The sequence below is a fragment of the Mirounga angustirostris genome, unplaced genomic scaffold (assembly GCF_029215605.1).
Source record: "Mirounga angustirostris isolate CCGP_5_RB_7025 unplaced genomic scaffold, mMirAng1.0.hap1 SCAF_3, whole genome shotgun sequence".
NCBI lineage: Eukaryota > Metazoa > Chordata > Mammalia > Carnivora > Phocidae > Mirounga > Mirounga angustirostris.
The window spans coordinates 45,301,801-45,313,998 of record NW_026991711.1 but is presented as its reverse complement, the minus strand read 5'-3'; the positions used below and the strand labels follow the sequence as shown (position 1 = coordinate 45,313,998).

The 12,198-nt window shown below is 38.8% G+C and overlaps 1 long non-coding RNA gene across 2 annotated transcripts in view; it reads left to right on the top strand.

Annotated features, from left to right (window-relative positions):
• Positions 1 to 8,626, top strand: part of LOC123839791 (uncharacterized) — a 105,359-nt gene extending 96,733 nt beyond the window's left edge. For both annotated transcript variants that reach the window (XR_010409981.1, XR_006789747.3), the window contains 3 exons: positions 2,781 to 2,946; positions 4,959 to 5,173; positions 7,041 to 8,626. This is a non-coding gene — a long non-coding RNA (uncharacterized LOC123839791). The remainder of the gene's footprint in view (positions 1 to 2,780; positions 2,947 to 4,958; positions 5,174 to 7,040) is intronic.
• Positions 8,627 to 12,198: the final 3,572 nt, after the last annotated feature.

The following is a 12,198-nucleotide window of genomic DNA, read 5'->3' as shown; positions in this document are numbered from 1 at the left end:
CCAAATAGTAGTTTACTTCCTAGGCTTTAGAATCAGAAAGACTTTGGTTTGAATCATGATCTACCAATCATATTCAGTGTCCCTCCTGATTCCTCTTTCCTCATCTGCAAAATGGGGATAATAATATCTACCCTCATTCCATGGATATGAAAAGTAAGTGAGATAATATTCCTAACTTTCCCTAACACATGAAAGGTGCTTATGAAATGGTGCTAGTGACAGTATTGTGATTATTCACCATCAGCTTCTCCTAATCTCAAGATGTATATGTCTTTGCTCTGGAAGAGGCCCTGAGCTCATCATTTGTCTCAATCATGTTCTGTCAAAGAATGCCCATGGCAAGTGTCCCCTCATCACTCCGCTTTCTTTATGACACCCAGCACACAAACTAGTACCTATGCCAAGTTTCCTAGTTATTAGACTATTGTCTCTTATACCTGGTTGCCACCAATCATTTCCCCTTGCTTCTTACCTCTCTGCAAGATCACCTGTAAAAGCCTTGTACTCAGCCTTGTAACACAGCTGAGAAAATTCTTGAAACCAAAGGTAGTAAAGATAAGTAGACAGAACTATACATATCATTGTTATCACTTCTTCTCCCTCTCTTCCATTTCTCCCATCTCCAGGTCAGTCCACAGAGGTCATCGGTCTCTCAAACATCATTTTCATCTTAGCACTGCCTTCCTCAGGAATATATGGTGACTCCCTATTGCCTACCAGACACCAGATCTAAACTCCTAACTCAGATCCTGGGTTTCATTAGGCTTCAGCCAATTAGACTGACTACATTTTATAGTCTTGAACTGACTTTTCCATTTTGTAGATCTGATCATTATTTTAAAAAAGAACTGGTAACAGCCTATAGGAATAGACCTGTTATGGGAATGAGATGCTTGGGAAGCTGGCCCATGGTTCAGCCAATCTCACAGCAAACACTCTGGAAAGTGCTATACTAGGGAGAGAGAAGACAGGGAGCCAGAGTCTCCATAGATGTCATAGAGACCAAGAGGCAATCTCCCCAAAAATGGAGCAAGCTTCTTGGAAGAGCTTGAAGTGATCCTCACCCCAGTTTCACACTATCAGGAGCCATCAGATATCCTCAGGAGGATTTGAGGGCCATGAAAAATTCATTCTCACAGTGAGGGTTATTATACTTCTTTAGAGAAGGCCATCTATATACAATAAGTTGTATCCTTTACTTGCATTTAAATAATTTGAAAATAACTTGAATATTTTTCTTGTCTCAGTGGGTATTTCCACCAACCACACATATCTACCAGATTCATTTCCACAGAAAGACTTTTTTAAAAATTGCTTATTAAATAGATCTATGGTAGTGTTCCTCCATAATCAACCAGTTATAATTTTTAGCTGATTGCATGATCACTCTTCAGGTTTCATTACATTATATGTTACCTACAAAGAAAATTATCTGTGCCTAATTTATAGATTTAAAAAGGTGGCTTAGTCTATTTCCATATGATTTTATTTTATTTTTTTAAGATTTTATTTATTTGGGGGCACCTGGGTGGCTCAGATGTTAAGCGTCTGCCTTTGGCTCAGGTCATGATCCCGGGGTCCTGGGATCGAGCCCCACATCAGGCTCCCTGGTCCGTGGGAAGCCTGCTTCTCACCAATCACTCTCCCTGCTTGTGTTCCCTCTCTAGCTGTATCTCTCTCTGTCAAATAAACAAAATCTTTATTAAAAAAAAAAAGATTTTATTTATTTGTTTGTCAAAGAGAAAAAGAGAGAGAGAGAGAGCACAAGCAGGGGGAGTAGCAGGCAGAAGAAGAAGCAGGCTCCTGCGGAACAAGGAGCCCATGCAGGACTCAATCCCAGGACCCTGAGATCATGACCTGCGTCAAAGGCAGATGCTTAACCGACTGAGCCACCCAGGCGTCCCTCCATATGATTTCAAATAGCCAGCTGAAAGTACAAAATTCACTCAAATGTCTGCCTTTTGGTCTACATGAAATCAAACACCTAGATATTTAAAAATACCTGGGGGCACCTAGGTGGCACAGTCAGTTAAGCGTCCAACTTGATTGTGGCTCAGGTCATGATCCTGGGATTTAGCCCTGCATCTGCGCTGTGCTCAGTGCAGAGTCTGCTTGTCCCTCTCCCTCTGCTCCTCCCCTGACTCATGCTCTCTCTCTCTCTCTAAAATAAATAAATGGATCTTTAAAAAAACAAAAATAAAAATAGTTGGACCTTTGATATATCTTATAGATCAGCCTAAGAAAGAAAGAAAATTGGGAGATTCAAAGCATATTTATATATTTTTAGTGCTCCTGCTAAATTTTTACTTGGCTAATTATGATTTTGCTTTAAAGGCTAATTATGATTTTGCTTTAAAGTTAAATATTATGTTTGGGGTTTTTTTTTTTGTAAGTTGACTTGATACTAAATTATCCTTATTTTTGATGTACCTCTCATGACTTTTTAAATATATATATATATATATTTTAAGATTTTATTTATTTATTTGACAGAGAGAGACACAGCGAGAGAGGGAACACAAGCAGGGGGAATGGGAGAGGGAGAAGCAGGCTTCCCGCGGAGCAGGGAGCCCGATGTGAGACTCGATCCCAGGACCCTGGGATCATGACCTGAGCCGAAGGCAGACGCTTAACGACTGAGCCACCCAGGCGCCCAGACTTTTTAAATATATTTACTGTCATTCATTTCATTAACTTTTTTCACTCTTTATTTCTGAAGGATTTATGTCTTTAACTTAGCTTGATTTCTTACTTCATGTTACAAACTTCCTTGATTTCAGGAATCTATAAAAAATACCAAGTGCAAAATGAGAGATAAAATCAAAAGAAAGTTTCTGTTACCTGATTTCACAAAAATATGAAGATTGATGAACAGGATGGGGATGTGGTACTATTTCAATTCATCAGTGGCATATATTTCGAGCTTCCCATGTGGCACATTACAAGGTATTTTTAAATTCTTACTTCTTTCCATGAAATGAAATATGTTTACTATGCATATATCCCTGAAACAAATAGTTATTCATACTTGAAAGTGAAGAGCATGCATCTCTTGATGAATCATCTGGAGGTGGTAAATGTAAATAGCAATGTATTTATGTTTGTGTAAATGTCCTTTAACCACGCTGCTGACCAAACTTCATGTTCAGCCTCATTTTATAGGCTGCTTTACAAAAAATAATTCTGACTTAAAAATAAATAAATATATGGGAATCAATAGCACTTCTTTCTATTTCTATCTCCTTGGAACTCATCATACCTCATAGAATTGAATTTAAATACATTTCTTAATGACTAAAATGCAACTCATTCCAGAAGTCCATTGGAACTTGCCTCCCCTAAACCTGCCTAGATGCACTTAGAATAAATCCAGACTCTTTTACCTGACTGACAAGTCCCTAACTGATCTGTCCATGCACCCACCCTCATAAATGATCACTGCCTTATTTAGTATCTTATAGTCATACCAGTCTTCATGTTACATGACTTGCAAGGCTAATTTTCCCCCTCAAAACCCTTACATTTGCTGTTCCCTCTGTCAGGAAAGTTGTTTCCCCCAAATCTTTAGATGGCCTGCTATTTCTCATCATTCATGTCTGACCTCAAAGGACACAACCTTGGAGAGGTCTTCTCTAAACATCCTAACTACTCTCCATGCCATTGCCCTGGATCAGAGCCTGATCTGTATCTGACATCATTTATTTACTTGTTGCTGTCTGCCTTAGGATGAGTCCCTGGATAGCCTCATTCTCTCCACCTTGGGAGGCTTTCTCCTCCATCCTGATCATCTAAGTCTGGTCCCTAGATTCTCTCCAGGTTTCTGGTCTCTTCCCTCAACTCTCTGCTGGGACTGGAACCTGTCTAAAATCCTGAGCTGATCATGTTTGGCCCTAATCCTTGTCTTCCCCTTACTAGCACCCTCTGTCTCAGAACTAGACATAACATCCTATATCCTCATGCCTTGTCTCCACAGAGGGGCCTTCCTGAAACTTCTTATCTTTAAGAAACTCTTGCTATCATAGCTAAACTCATGAGGTCAGAATCTTTGGCTTGTACCTAGAAACTTTGATTGAACACTGACCTCCTTAAGAAACATGAAGATTATTCTTTTACTTCTCCAACATTCCTTGAGATTGTAAGTTCTCTTGATTCCCCAGTATTCCTTGATATTTTCAAGAACACCATTTCTAAAACAAAAGATTTCCCATTAATTTTATCAAGACACAAAATTATGATTCATGTAGCTTAATGCAGCGACACATGGCACAGTGAGGTGGTTAGTTGCATGAGCTTGGGTACAAATCCTACTGTGCCATTTTCTAGCCATGTGAACCTGGAGATGTTTGTCAAGCTCTCTGAGCCTTACCGTCCTACATATAAAATGGGGGTAATAAAAGTATCTTCCTGAGAAAGTTGTCATGAGGATTCAGTAAGATAAGGTAAAGTGTTCCTATTTGTGCCAGACATGCTCATATATTCTTTGGGAAGGTGCAGAATAATGCAACCCTATGGAGAGGAATTTGCAGTATATAACAAAACTACACAAGCATTCACCATTTGGCCCAGCATCACACCTACAAGGGCACCTCCATAAGTATAATACAACATAGGTACAAGGTTACTTTTCAAGGCTTTATTTGTAATAGCAAGATAATGGAAAAAAAACAAAATGGGTAATCACAGAAGACTCATTGACACAATGAAGTACTATGCAGTTATGAAAAGAATGAGAAGTACTTCTATGAATTGCAATGGAGGGATTTTTATAATATATTAAATGAAAAAAGTAAATGCAAAATAATATCATAATATATCTATATAACCTTTATCATAAAGAAAATCAGACATATATATCTCTATACACATAAATAACACATAGCTATACATATAAAGATATATACATATGCATATATATGTAACTTATTTACTTGTTTTTTTTTTGTTTTTTTTTTTTAAAGATTTTATTTATTTATTTGAGCGAGAGAGAATGAGAGACAGAGAGCACGAGAGGGAAGAGGGTCAGAGGGAGAAGCAGACCCCCTGCCGAGCAGGGAGCCCGATGCGGGACTCGATCCCGGGACTCCAGGATCATGACCTGAGCCGAAGGCAGTCGCTTAACCAACTGAGCCACCCAGGCGCCCCTTATTTACTTGTTTTTGCAGAATGAAATATGGTAAGGATAAACCAGAAACTAATGAGAATAGTTACTCATAAGAGGTGGATGGGAATTGGGAGAAAGACAGAAATAGAAAGAAGACTTCTCTTGGTAGATATTTTTAATGTTTAATTTTATTTTTAATTGTTGCCTTTTGAGCCATGTAAATGTTTTACATATCCAAAAATTAAATTTAAATTTAAAAAGATAGACCAAAAGCAAAACCCAAAATTGAATACAGACAGAAACAAATGAACCTAACCACATATCAACTTGATGATATAACCACACAGAAAAGTAGTAGGTTTTGAACACAGAAGTCTGACAACACACTTGGTGAAAACTTACCAGACAGTTCCGAGGTGGGTCTTTCTATACGGCATGTGCCCTGGAATCTTCAAAAATATTAATGTTGCAATTGACAAATTAGGTGGCAAAATGGGGTGGGGGGGCTGTTCTGAATGCACAGAGACCAAAAAGGTGGAATAACTGAACATATGTGTGTTCCTTCTTTGGATCTTGCATTCAACAGAAGAATAGCTATAAAGGCCATTGTTGGGACAACTGGGGGAAATTTGCATGTGGACTGTATGTTACAACATATTATTATATCAATGTTAAGTTCCTTGGGTATGATCATGGTAGGGTGTCTTTGTTCTTTGAAGATACATGCTGAAGTATTTAGAGATGAGCTATCAGGATTCTGCATGAAACTTACTTTCATACTATAAGCAAAAAGAAAGAGAGAGAGAGAGAGAAAGCAAATGTACAAAATGTTCATATTAGTCTTTCAACTATTCTGTAGGTTTAAATTTTTTTCAAAGTAAAAAGTTTGGGAGGTAACCCCCAAAACAAACAAACCAAAAAAATAATAATAATCTGTGCTTCCTAGCTATTACTATCTCTGATTCTCCCAGTCTGGGAGTCTGTGAGAAGGAAACCTGAAATAAATACATATGGCGGATAAATAAAAAAGAAATCGTGTACTGGGATCTATTTTCAGCCTAGTGAAGCATGTCAGTTGGTACTTTACTTATTCATTTCCCATAGGATTTGCCTAAACAAATAAAATTGCCTCCAACTTTAAAAAAGGAAGCGAGACTGTCTCCAAGCTTCCCTGGAAAGAAGCAGTTAAAATTTTATCCTTATTTTACCTCCTTATTTAGTGGTGTGCCTTGGCAGAAACTCAAGGGGAGTGTAGTTATAGCCAGCCTCTGGAAAAATCGCAGACAACACTACCTCTTGCTCTCATGAATTACGTTGGGGGACATGCCGCTGCTTCCAACTTGCCCGTCTCAATTGTGGTGACAAAGCACCAGGCCAAGAGGCAGACCCCTGGGTAGTCAGGTCTATATTATTTCAGATTTTAAATACTGAAAGCGAGACAGAAAGCCTTTCTCCGAGATCAGAGAGTAGGAAGTGTAATTTACAATAGATTAGGCTCACCTTATCTGGGGAGGCATTTAAAGATCTATAGGCCCTTCCTTTTAAATTCCTGATATACAATTGACCTAACAAAACACCTTTAGACACTCCTAAATTATATACTTAAAAAAAATCTTTTTCCCAGATATATAATATTTGCCCCACAAAATGATGAAATATTTGCCACTGGCCTTCTAGTTTCTTTTCTTTCAAGGCTTAAAAAGCCTATTTGATTTCTGTGGCCGGATTGTGTCCAGGTACAGAAAGACACCCTTTGTGACTGGTTAAAAGCTAAAGAAAGGCTCTATTGAAACAAAATGCTGCTCATATCCCCATCCATGCCAGGAGGAACAAATTGCACAAAAGAGCCTAAAGAAAACTGTTTTATAGTTACTACTGTGTTACATTAGCTGACAAGGGAGAGATGATTACATTTATAGATTTTTTTTTCCTTTTATAGAGGCAGAATCTATATGCAGCTGAAGAATTATGTATTATCACCACTGGAATTTGAATTCAGCTAATGAGAACTAACAGCAAAGGAAGACGTCTAGCAAAGCTGCTTCGTCTTGGTCCTGTATATGGGCCATAAAATTAGGCTGCCTTGCTTCCCTTTGGGACCGCAGCACTGATCTGCAAATGTATTTGAAGATTCCATTTGTGCATCCATAAAAATATTAAAACATGCATCTCTTTAAAACATGCATCCAAAACTAATTATGAAGTTGGAAGCTATTAATACCAAGCCATCATTATAAAATAATACTTTATATTTGCATAGTGTTATGTACCTCTGTGCTTCAGAGCACAGTCACGGACCTAATCTCACTTAATCCTGGGAACTTGGTGAGGTAGATTGCATGATTAGTCTTTCCACTATGTAATTAAGGCAGCTGAACAAGACATGATCGTTCTCAATGCTGAAACTTTATTGTCCACCATTCATCACAATGAAAAAACTCTAACTTGAGAGAGAGAAACAGAAACAGACTCAGTTCTGTTACTTACTAGCTGTATAACCCTGGACAACTGACCAAACTTCTCTGAGCCTCAGTTTCCCCAACTGCAAAATAAAGGAAATAATACCTACTTCTTAAGAGTGGTGTGATAGTTAAATAAACTTAAAAGAAATAACTGCACTCAAAAATTATAGCTATTTATTCATCCACTCGTTCAGCAAATACTTCACTGTTTTTAGCAGTTGACAGACAAAAAAATACAAATCTAGAAGAGGCAAGTAATACAGCTATCCTGTTAAGATACAGTGCCAGCCTTCACGAAGCTCACAGACATGAAGGATGGTAGACATTTAAATAAACCATTAGAATGTAGTGTGATATTAAGGAAAGCAGGCCAGGGCCACCACATATAGCTGTGAAGGTTTTACACTGCACAATCCAGGGGACAACCTTTATGTCCCAGTGTATGTGAGTGATGACAACCCTAGAGGGGTGTAATGCACCACCCAAGAAGCCATACACAGCAATCCTGCTGGTAACAGAAAAAGGTTAATTAAGGCTTCATAGAGGTCATGTTGAATCTAGGTCACTTCAGAAAAGAGAAGAAGTGCATGAGAATACATGAAACGAATATGGAATTGTAAGAGCACCACTGCCATAGTAGATAGAGTATATATAAGACAGAAAAATGAAATTGAAAAGATAAACGAGACCACATGATGAATGGCCTTGCAAACCATGCCAAAGAATTTGCACTTGACTCTTAAAACAACGAAGTGCTTTAGTGTAAATATATGATTGTTGCTTTAACGTACCTTCAACACTTTCTATCAGCTCCTTGTTTTCATTTGGAGATTTGCATAGCCCTAAGGGTCGTACAAACAGAATGAAACCCAGGAATGTTATTGATGATGCAGAAACAACTGTACACAAAGCTTTGTGGCCAAGAGGGAGAACAGCTCTAGAATAAAGTCGACATCCTGGCAGGCACTGGAGAGAGAGGAAGAAACCAGGCTCCTGATGACTATATTGAACCTCTAAGTCTAACTTTGCCTGAAGTCCACCTACTTTGTGATCTTCAATTACGTGAACCAATAAAATTCTATTTATTATATTAACAAGTTTGAGTTCTGTTTTCTGTTACTTTTAAGAAAAAGATTTTTAACTGATATAGGTGCCAATGAAAGACTCTAAGCAAAGCAACATAACACTATATATGTTTTATAAAAATATTACTTGTAGCAGCTGGGAAAAAGATGTACCAAGAGAGGCCAGAAGTGAGTAGAACAGTCTTTCACCAGAATCCACACAAGAAGGGAAGTCAAAAGAAAGAGCTTATATATCCTGACATAAAAAATATTTTAGAGGAATACTTTTAAAGGATAAAACCTCATTGCAAAATAATTTGTATAATATGATCTTGTTTTAGTTTTTTTAATCTTCATTATTTATGTGCCTATGTGTCATTTCACATTTTACTACATATATTCTGTCTGATTTTTTTAAATGAAAATTTTGAGTTGTAAAATTTAAAGACAGAAAATTAAAGAAATAATGACCCAAGTGACCTACTTCTGTGGCCTTGAGTGGAAAGGATGAATTTGAGAGGCATTTAAAGTCAACCTTTCTAAAGCCATCCTTTAGGAAAAGTTCTAGCTCCACCTCATACACGACGCTTCTCTGGACTATCCTGCCCAGGGTGGTCTCCCTCCTTTTAACTCCTAATATTCTAGCTCCCTGGATAATCATTCAGTCCTACACATCCTGTCTTGCACCAAAGATTAACTTTTCATAAATGTGCATCTTCTAAATGGTTATAATCTCCAAGAATGTTTTTTTATAGCTCTACTCCACCTAGCTCTGTGCTTTGTATGTAGTAATTATTCAAATAGCCCCTGGTTAGCGGAGTGCTCTTTCCAGTACACTATACTGCCCACCCTGTTTCTGGTTCCCCAGCCTAACCCCCACCACCCCTTGACCTAATATAGAGAAGAAAGCCTGGGAATTTCCAAACGATTGCAAATACCTCTGTCTTGCCATGCTCAAAACTCTCCCAGCTTCCAGTTTTAGCACTGCCTCTGCATTACCAAATGGCTTTGGGGGAAGTCTCAACCTCCGTGGGTTTCTTTCTACCTATAGAAACTTCCAGAGAAACATTTGGAGAAGTCAAGATTAAAAGTCCAGATAGTCGGAACCTGTGAGGCACAAAAGGAAAAAGTAAGCTGATGGAGGAAGATAACATCGGAGAGGAAATAACATGTCAGAAGGAAGTACATTCTAGAGAAAGTGCAACTGATAAAGACATCCATTTGAGGAAAACAATAGGACAGGAGGGTGTAGCTAAAGACTTTGTACCAGAACTCATGATCCAATTACATCAATGGTCCCCAAAGGAATGGAACAAATGTTGCAAACAAGTTTGATTACGTTGTGTTTGTTGTCAAGGTCATTTACTCGTAAATGTTCATTGAGTGTCTATATTGATGAAGCTCTGTGGTCAGTACTGAGAAGACAGTGATAAAAAAGATAAGCATCATCCTGCCTGCCTGAAGCTTAAGTTCTAGTGAAGGATAAAGACAAGTCAACAATCTGTTGTAGTACAGTGTGATATGCTGAGTGCACTATTTAGAGGGCACGTTGTTTTCTGTCAGCGTACATTTGCATTTTCCTTGAAATACAAACCATAATGTTTGTGGTGCTCTGAATGAGAAATATAATGGGTATTGTGGACTGAATGTTTGTGTCTCCTCTCCTAATTCATATGTGAAGCCTCAATCCCTAATGTGACTATATTCAAAGATAGGACCTTTATGAAAGTACTTAAGGTCAAATGAGGTCAAAAGAGTAGAGCCTTAATCTGATAGGATTAGTGTCCTTACATGAAGTGACGTAACTAGGGAGAGCTCACGATCTCTTTCCAACACATGAGCACACAGCAAGAAGTCAGCTGTCTACAAACCAGGAGGAGAGATCTCACGAGAAACCAATGCTGAGAGACCTTGATCTGAAACTTCCAGGCTCCAGAACTGTGAGAAAATAAATTTCTGTACTTTTTTTTTTTTTTTTAAGATTTTATTTATTTATTTGACGGAGAGAGACACAGCAAGAGAGGGAACACAAGCAGGGGGAGTGGGAGAGGGAGAAGCAGGCTTCCCGCGGAGCAGGGAGCCCCATGCGGGGCTGGGATCATGACCTGACCGAAGGCAGATGCTTAACGACTGAGCCACCCAGGTGCCCCAAAATTTCTGTTCTTTAAGCCACCGAGTCTGTGGTGTTTTGTAATGGCAGCCTTAGCTGACTAATATAATAGGAAAATTGCAGAGCGTTACAGGAGCGCCTAACCCCATCTTAGAGTTCATAAAAGTCCTCCTAAGAGAAAATGAAATTTACTCTTAGGTCTAAAGGATGAGTAAGAGTTAGCAAGTCAAAGGGAAAGGTGGTAGAGGGGCTGGGGGAAGGTACTGAGTGGGGACGGTTTGCCAAGCGAGGAGAAGAGCAGGTGCACCCTGAGTGGACTATCAAGTGGGAGGGGCACAGCACGTGAAGAGATCAGCAGTGGCAGGCACAATAGGTCTTTTATAAACCTTCATAAGAAGTTTAGGTTTTACCCTGAGATCCATAAAAATGCTATAATGTTCCTACGATATTAAAAATTAATAATAACTGGAATCATTTGTTTTATGTAATTTGCAAACTATCTGGAAGGAAATTTCCACTTTTGCAGTTTTTCAAACATTTGCTCAGCACCACATGGTTAGTTTTCAGTGACATTTGTTTAATAAATGATGGGTTTAGGCCTTTTCTGAGGATATTATAATCCTTGTCTTACCATCACAGTGTGCCCACGTTCCAAATCAGAGGGTTTTTTAATCTGTTATTGACATTGTAAGAGAGTCTTTCTCTGAAACAATCCATATAATAACTCTGCCCTAAAATTCAGGTTCACGTTCGGGTTGCCTCCTAAAACTGAGCCCTTGCAGACCAGCCAAGACAGTGCTGGATTTGTGAAGATCAAGTTTAAAACATCCACTCTGACCTCCAGAACAGTTCTGTGTATTCTTGTACCTTCTGCAAGCTGCTGATTCTTGGATGAGTATTACCACTACAGTTTTACATTTTTCATCCTGCCGGAAAACAATAGCTAAATATCAGAGCATGAAATAATATTTTGTTCAGGGGTCTGCCAAGCATGTCAGGTCAAATTCTCCTTTTTTTTGGCCTTCGAATTGTTCTGTGAACTCCCATAATAGCATTGCACCACATTTGATCTTCAGGAAAACAGACTTCGAAAACAAGAGTTGATGGACCCTGATAGCCAGTTTCTTAGGTGTATCCTTCCAGCCACCCAAGCATGTGAGATAGTTACACTTTGATTTCAGGATCTTTGATACCTCCAAAATCCCCCCACAGCTCTCTGAACTCAAGGCTATTGAGAGTCCACTACATGCTGGACATACCTTAGTCTCAGCCTTTGGGGAAGATGCTAGCTCTCGGATATCTTCACAATACTTTTTCAAACTGTCCATTTCCTATAGTGTGTGTCTGGTGCACAAGGAAAAGCTCAGAGGGATAAAACTAAGAACTAGAGCTATGGGATGAGTACTGTGGCTCAAACCTCAGGTTGATAAGGTGAGAAAAGCCCCACCCAAACCTGGCACC